General features: G+C 39.6%; 1 long non-coding RNA gene across 1 annotated transcript; it reads left to right on the top strand.

Annotated features, from left to right (window-relative positions):
* Nucleotides 1-2,090: 2,090 nt before the first annotated feature.
* LOC115589488 (uncharacterized) lies at nucleotides 2,091-3,742 on the top strand. The gene is made up of 2 exons (XR_003985529.1): nucleotides 2,091-2,436; nucleotides 2,575-3,742. It is a non-coding gene; the product is annotated as an uncharacterized LOC115589488 (long non-coding RNA).
* The last annotated feature ends 3,480 nt before the right edge of the window (nucleotides 3,743-7,222 follow it).

Here is a 7,222-nt window from a genome sequence, read left to right as displayed (position 1 = left end):
TAGACCTAAATGCAGGGCTACAAGAGGGAGACAGTGAGCAGTCGGGTACTGGTTGTGAAAATCACATTTTCTTTTGTTGTTTTTGATCAAATCACTGACAGTAAAACAGAATGGTGGGAGGAAACCTGAATCTGGTGATGGTGATGCTATTTCAAATGGTATTACAGGAAAGTCTATATAATTCATGTATGTCATGCATTTGTGTTTTTCAGGTAATTTAATTGAAGAGAATTTTATATTTTAACCATTAAAGTTGCAGACTTGCAGACAATGAATCTAAATTCCATTGTATTCTGAGTGTTCAGTGCTTCCCCTACCTAGTAACTGTCATGTTGTTCTTTTCACACATATAGGAAATTAGAGTCAAACATATCATTAAAATGCAGTTTTATGTAAACAGCATAACACATTTTCGCCGGCCTTATGGACGGCTATACAGGGGCCCAGTAATATTTCTTTTCATGGGGCCCAAAATCCCTGGCAGCGCCCCTGCCGACTCTTATTCACATTTCTGCTCAGAAAACAGCGTTTGTCACGCTTGTCACAAGACTTTAACTCACCCAGTGTTTGACGAAAATAAATCACCGCGACCGCCAGCCCGGCTCCTGACCGAGACTTCAGGGAACTTTCCCCCAGAAAACAGCCTCCATCCCGCGAGTGACAGAGTCAGACGGTGTCCTGTTTACTGATGGTGATTATGTATAATTATGTCATTTAGCGCGAAAAACTTCACTCCATCACTTTCCAGGATGTTTGGTGGGTCAGGATCTCAATCACACTACATATTATAACAGCATCCATATGATTATAAACTGTCTGCGGGTTTAGATAGACAAGGGGAACACCTGGGGAAACACTGACGTCATTAACATGACGTGTACCCCCCCGCGCCGCATGGGCGTGGTTCCAGCGCCTCTAACTGACACGCCCCCAGCGTTTCACAGCAGAAAGAAGTGCTTGTTTTTCCATGATTTTGAGACCTAATTTTATATAATTCGCAATTTTTTTAATCTTTCAAATTTGGCTCAGTGGTCAATGATACATGTTTCTATGGTGTGACAAACTCATAACACAATTTTTTTACCGCTTTACACAGTCTTTAAAAAACACACAAAAAGGGCACTTTTTAATAGGAGGTAAAAAGGGCAGGGGCTCAAGCACCGCTTGGGCCTTATGTGTGCACGTGCCTGATCCTCAGAGACGGACGACTCAGACTACATGTGTCCAGACTCAGGACTGAGGACTCAGGCTGGTACCTCTGTGATGTGAGGACAAACTATGGTGTGGACTTTTGTGAATTTTGGCTCAATGTCTCTGGTAAGTTGGTTGAGTAGAAGTCAGTAGAACTTTATTAACAAGTTAAATTAATCAGCTTTCTTTTTATCAATAAGAACCTGAAGAAAAGTATTGAGGACGACCACAATCCACAATCCTTCACTTCATTCTCACAGTATCTGAGAAATATGACAGAATTTCAGCTGTTCTGTTGGCCTCTACTGTGTATTGGGACTGACAGCAGCAGTGGTAGTTGTGTGGTTTGTTCATTGCCATTTATTATCACTGTCTGTCTAAGAAAGAAAACTCCAGCAGAGGATTTAAGGAAAGCTTCAGCAGCACCAGAGGAAACAGTTTTATCAACACCGCAAATGAGACCATTAAAACACATCCTGCCTTCATGTCGAACTATGGCTGTAATACGACTAAACTGTGCATACATACATACATACATACATACATATATATACATATATATATATATATATATATATATATATATATATAATTTTATATATGAGAGAGAGAAAGCAAGTAGCTATGTATATGAAATTACAGACATCCTATGACAGTATTTAAGTCTCTCAACCTGTCAGTCACAGTTTACATTAAAATCAAGCATCAGGTTGAGCCTAAAAACTTTGTGTTGCTGGATACAGAAGAATCTCATATTTTAGAGATGTATTTTATATTGCTGTACAATATTATCAAATTATTAAACAAATGTACTTGACAAGTTTGATTGGATAGAAACATTAACTTGTATTGAAATAGTAGCCTTAAAAATTGTAAACAATTACTCTACTGTAATTTCAGTGTGATGAAAATTGTAATGGAATGTTGACACACACAAACAGTCATTTCACCATATTAATTAGCATTTTTACCCATATGAACTGTTTTGTAAATTGTGTTGTGGTTGTAGGGTGTATTGTAACTCTTGCCATCATACTGACATGACATTTTGTCTTTTAGGTCCTTGCATCCTCTTGATGAATGAGATGGATATGTAAGTTCTGCACGTACGTCACAAGAAATCGTCGAAGAATCCTTGAACACTACAGATCCAGTCATGGTCACTATGGAAGAAGATTAGCTCTCCCCTGCATATACAGCGATTGTGTCTGCTATTTCCCATCACAAAAGGCTCTTCAAACACATGTGAGACAACCCAACCCAACAATTTAATTTCCTAAACAGCATACCATAATGCTGAAACATGTTCTTGTTTCTCATAGAGGGTGAGACAAATACTAAAAAATGCTCAATACTAAAATATTTTTGCCCTTCTTTGTGAAGCCCACAGACATGGAGGACAGCATGACGGGGGGAATGAATGTCGGCATTGTCCTAGTAAAAGAAGGAGAGGATCTTCTCGACATATCGGTGGTCCTGGAGCAACAGATTGTTCTGCATGACATCAATGACTACTCTCATGCGGTAGTTATGTTAATGGGTCTGCTGTATGCACTGAACATTGACTACCCAAAGGAGCTGCAATATACGTTCGAGGTCATCCAGAAGGTTCTCATGAACATTGGGGGTGAGCACTGCTCTGCAAGGGTTCATGGACTGAGGAATAGACTTCTTCGTGAAACTCAGTAGACACTACACTGAGACTGGGAGTTTTTGTTTAAAGGGATAATCTCTTCAAGTTCTGTTGCAGTATTGTAACGGTCACTAACATTCTTAGTTGGAGGAATTTAAGACCTTTTCAATGATGTTCTAAGTTGACTGCAGTTCTAAACTCAGATCCCAGAACACTGTTTAAAGCCAGAAAGGTGGCAGGGTCCGCCACATATTTCCATGACTCCTGTTGTTTTATCAAGTGGCAGTAATTGAGAATTTTTTAGATTTCAGCTGTTGGACGACGTTATAAGTGTTGTGAACGCATCACCTCGGGCTTCAGGAGCTTGTTATGAGCACGCTCACCTTCTCTGACACGTTTATTGACAAAATGAAAAACTGAGATTTTAATCAGCATATGAATCTGTTGTTCAACCTGTTTCTGTCAGCGTTGATGCTCCATTACATGTGGACAGTTTACAGCAGCAAAAGGGATATTCCGGTGTAAATTTAATCCATGGTCTAACACACTGTGATACCGAGGAAGATCCCCCTTGAGAGATCAAGTTAGCAGACCGCTAATTTACAGAGTTAGCGTAATTGTCATCGTACGGTCATTTCTGAGGTGGCTGAAACTACATAAATTAGCGGTCTGCTAACTTGATCTCTAGAGAGGGGGACTCAATCGGTGTCACGCTGTGTTAGACCATGGATTCAATTTACACTGGAATATCCCTTTAAGTTCTGTTGCAGTATTGTAACGGTCACTAACATTCTTAGTTGGAGGAATTTAAGACCTTTTCAATGATGTTCTAAGTTGACTTGCTGTTTTTGAGGAAAACATTTTTTGTACATGATGGGATGTGTTAATCTGCTTTATTAAAGCTTTCAAGAATTGGAATTGATTTGGTTTCATTGGAACACCTAATAATCAATGGAGATAAGATCTTTAAGCATAATCTAAAATAAAGTTGAAAGATAATTACCAATGTAGTACATTTACAATTTAATCTTAAACAGAACTAAATTATGAAAGTTGACTCAACTATAAATGTATAATTAAGTTGACTTAGCATAAAGTTAGGTAAACTAGATATTGTAAGTAGAGTGAACTGTAGATTAATTATTTTCAGTTTTGGAATTCCTGTTGAAAGAAATTATTATTGTGTTGACTTAACTTAAGAATTCAATAGGAACTGAATTTCGATTAAGTTATGTAAACTATAGATCAAGTTTATTTGACTTGAAAAGTTTATTTGTTTTGAATCATTACACAATTGTCTCAACTAATCTTAACAAGTTCAGCTAACTTCAAATTTTAAGGCAGCCCGGACACTAACTTTTGTTAGTTGAAACAACTAGTTTTTTTTTACAGTGTTGTTCAGTAAGTGTCCATGATATAACAATCAGATATACAGTAAGGCATGAAGCTTCAGGTTGAACTGATCTGTTTGTTCTCATGTGTTGTATGATGTTACAGGACACACAGGAAGTGATGTCTTGATTGTATCTTTGTTGTTACAATGCACTGCCTTTACCTTAAATTCTGTTTATAATGTGAACACTATGAATAAATCTATAATATGAGAGAAGCTGTTTTTATTAACATGTTATTATTTAATAGGTCAGTTAAAACATAACAGGCAAACAGTTTTGTCACTGGTCTAAATAAGATCTGCAGATAAGTATTTGTTTGCATTTAAACAGATCTGACGATGCTTGATTTGTCAAGGACATTACTTTCCCAGTGCTCCAGGGATTTCTGGGGGCAGTGGCATGTGTGATCAAAATGTTGTCTCCTGTTGCAAGATTACGTCCTGTTCCACTTTTATCTTTCCTGTGATGCAGCAAGGTATTCTTTGGACCATCTTTTCCAAAATAAATCTGAAATGGGTTGTGCTTGTTTCCATCTTCTTCTTGCATACTGGTCCTTACGATCAAACAAGGCCAGGGGGAAAAACCGGTAGATGGTTTGGCGTCAGAGGTTCCACGTCGTTAAGGTCCTCCAGAAGTTGATGTTACTCTATTGTCTAAAATTGTGTAGGTCTGAATCCCTTTATTCCCTTTTCTCGCTTTCGCCTGAACTGGAAGAATTGGGAGTGGTCCATTACTAACAGCTCCTAATTGGCTCCCAAAGGTTTGAGACAACACAAGTGTGTTATTTACAGGCAGGTTCACTGGAGTATATGTATGAATATTTTTTCTTGAAATGAATGTGTAAAGCTGTTGGATTGCTTTGTTTGCATTTTTTTTGCAATGTTTGCTCAAATGCCCAGTGTTGAGACACCAAAAGCAAACATCTTTATCCTCCAGAATAAACAATTGATGTTTCTCCTTGTGTCTCTCAGTTTGGTTTTGGTCGTCTCCTTGGGTTGTAATTTATAGCCCTGATGTAGATGACGTGCTTTCTGGTTCCTGCTGTGATTAAAAAAGTGGTCAAGTTGCCAAAAACACCATCTTCACCATCTCACGGTCAAAAACCACAGACTGTCATTGTGCCACACATTACAATTAGTCCAACACTTAAGTAGAACACCATGATTAACACAGTGCCATCCTGGTCATCATTAAAATGGCTCCAACGCCTGCAGCCTTCACCAATGTGGTGTTAATAGTTGTAGTGGTGAAGTGTGTGGCGGCTGTGGCTCGGGGGTAGAGCCAGCATCTTGTTAACGCAAGGTCGCTGGTTTGTAGCTGCCATGTAAGCACATCACATCATCTTACATTTTGCTTATATTATATATAATTTACTTTAAAGCTACTGTAAAAAGTACACGTATTTAACATAACTGTTCATATAAAAGCAGGACACAAGGAGCAATAATAAGTGGGACACATGAGACGGATTAACTCAACTTTTTAATCATGTTAACAAACATGGGCAAATCAGCATAAAATAGACAAACATATTTTGACATCTTCTCAAGGGGGAATTGTACACATTCAGTGTCAGCACATCATTTCTCCTGTGTATATTGATCATCTGAGGATTCTTCAAGAATGTCATTTAAAGTTAAAGTTCTGCAATTATGCATGAAATGCTAGAACCGAACCACCACCAACAAATTTTGCAAATAAAAGGCTACTCACGTGTACGTGTCATCACATATCTCGTCAAAGCAGACTGATCAGACAAACTTTCCCCAACTTTTCTGCCAAACGGGTGAAACTAGAGGCAACAGAGTGGTCAGATAAGGCACGTCTGGGTGGTGTGTGGGGGCCTTTAAGGCACTGCGATGCCTGTAAGTCTTCCCGCATGTCTTGCAAGTATGCAGCTTCTCACCTGTGAGTTCTCGTGTGACATGCTAAGCCACTGCTTTGCTTGAAAGTCTTCCCACATGTTTTGCAAGAATACGGCTTCTCATCAGAGTGGATACTCATGTGTTGCTTCAAATCACAATGAGACTTGAAACCTTTCCCACATGTTTGGCAAGAATATGGCCGCTCATCTGTGTGGGTTCTCATGTGGACTGTCATGTGTGTACGTCGGCTGAAAGCTTTCCCACATGTTTTGCAAGTTAACGGTTTCTTGCCTGTGTGGGTTCTCATGTGTAGCTTCAATTCACCATGAGACTTGAAACCTTTCCCACATGTTTGGCAAGAATATGGCCGCTCATCTGTGTGGGTTCTCATGTGGACTGTCATGTGTGTGCGTTGGCTGAAAGATTTCCCACATGTTTTGCAAGTAAACGGTTTCTCGCCTGTGTGGATTCTAATGTGAGCTTTTAAGTTACTGGATAGCACAAAAGATTTCCCACATGTTTTGCAAGTAAACGGTTTCTCACCTGTGTGGGTTCTCATGTGAGTTTTTAAGTTACAGGATAGCATGAAAGCTTTTCCACATGTTTTGCAAGTAAACGGTCTCTCACCTGTGTGGGTCATCATGTGACGTGTTAAGTTAAAGTTTTGCGTGAAAGTCTTCCCACATGTTTTGCAGGTAAACGGTCTCTCACCTGTGTGGGTTCTCATGTGAGCTGTTAAGGTTGCAGGGTGGCTGAAAGTCTTCCCACATGTTTTGCAGGTAAACGGTCTCTCACCTGTGTGGGTTCTCATGTGAGCTGTTAAGGTTGCAGGGTGGCTGAAAGTCTTCCCACATGTGTCACAGTTGAAAGACTTTTTGCCTGGGTGAGTGTTATGTTGAGAGTCTGATGAGGTAGAGTTTTTTGCATTATCACTGTGACTTTTGCTTCCGTGATGTCTTTTCTTTTGCTTCGGCTCTCCATCTCCAGCTGATCCTGAGTCTCCATGTTTTCCTCCTTTCAGGTCTCGGCTCTCAGCTACATGAGAGTTGTTAGAGAGGAGCTGGTGGTCACTTGTTGGTTCTGCTTCACTGTGGCCACTTTCTTCATAAGCTGGAGTCAACATGACGGTATCCATCTCC

The sequence above is a fragment of the Sparus aurata genome, chromosome 10 (assembly GCF_900880675.1).
Source record: "Sparus aurata chromosome 10, fSpaAur1.1, whole genome shotgun sequence".
Taxonomy (NCBI): Eukaryota; Metazoa; Chordata; class Actinopteri; order Spariformes; family Sparidae; genus Sparus; species Sparus aurata.
The sequence above is the reverse complement of the archived record's forward strand: the minus strand, read 5'-3'. Positions and strand labels throughout refer to the sequence as shown.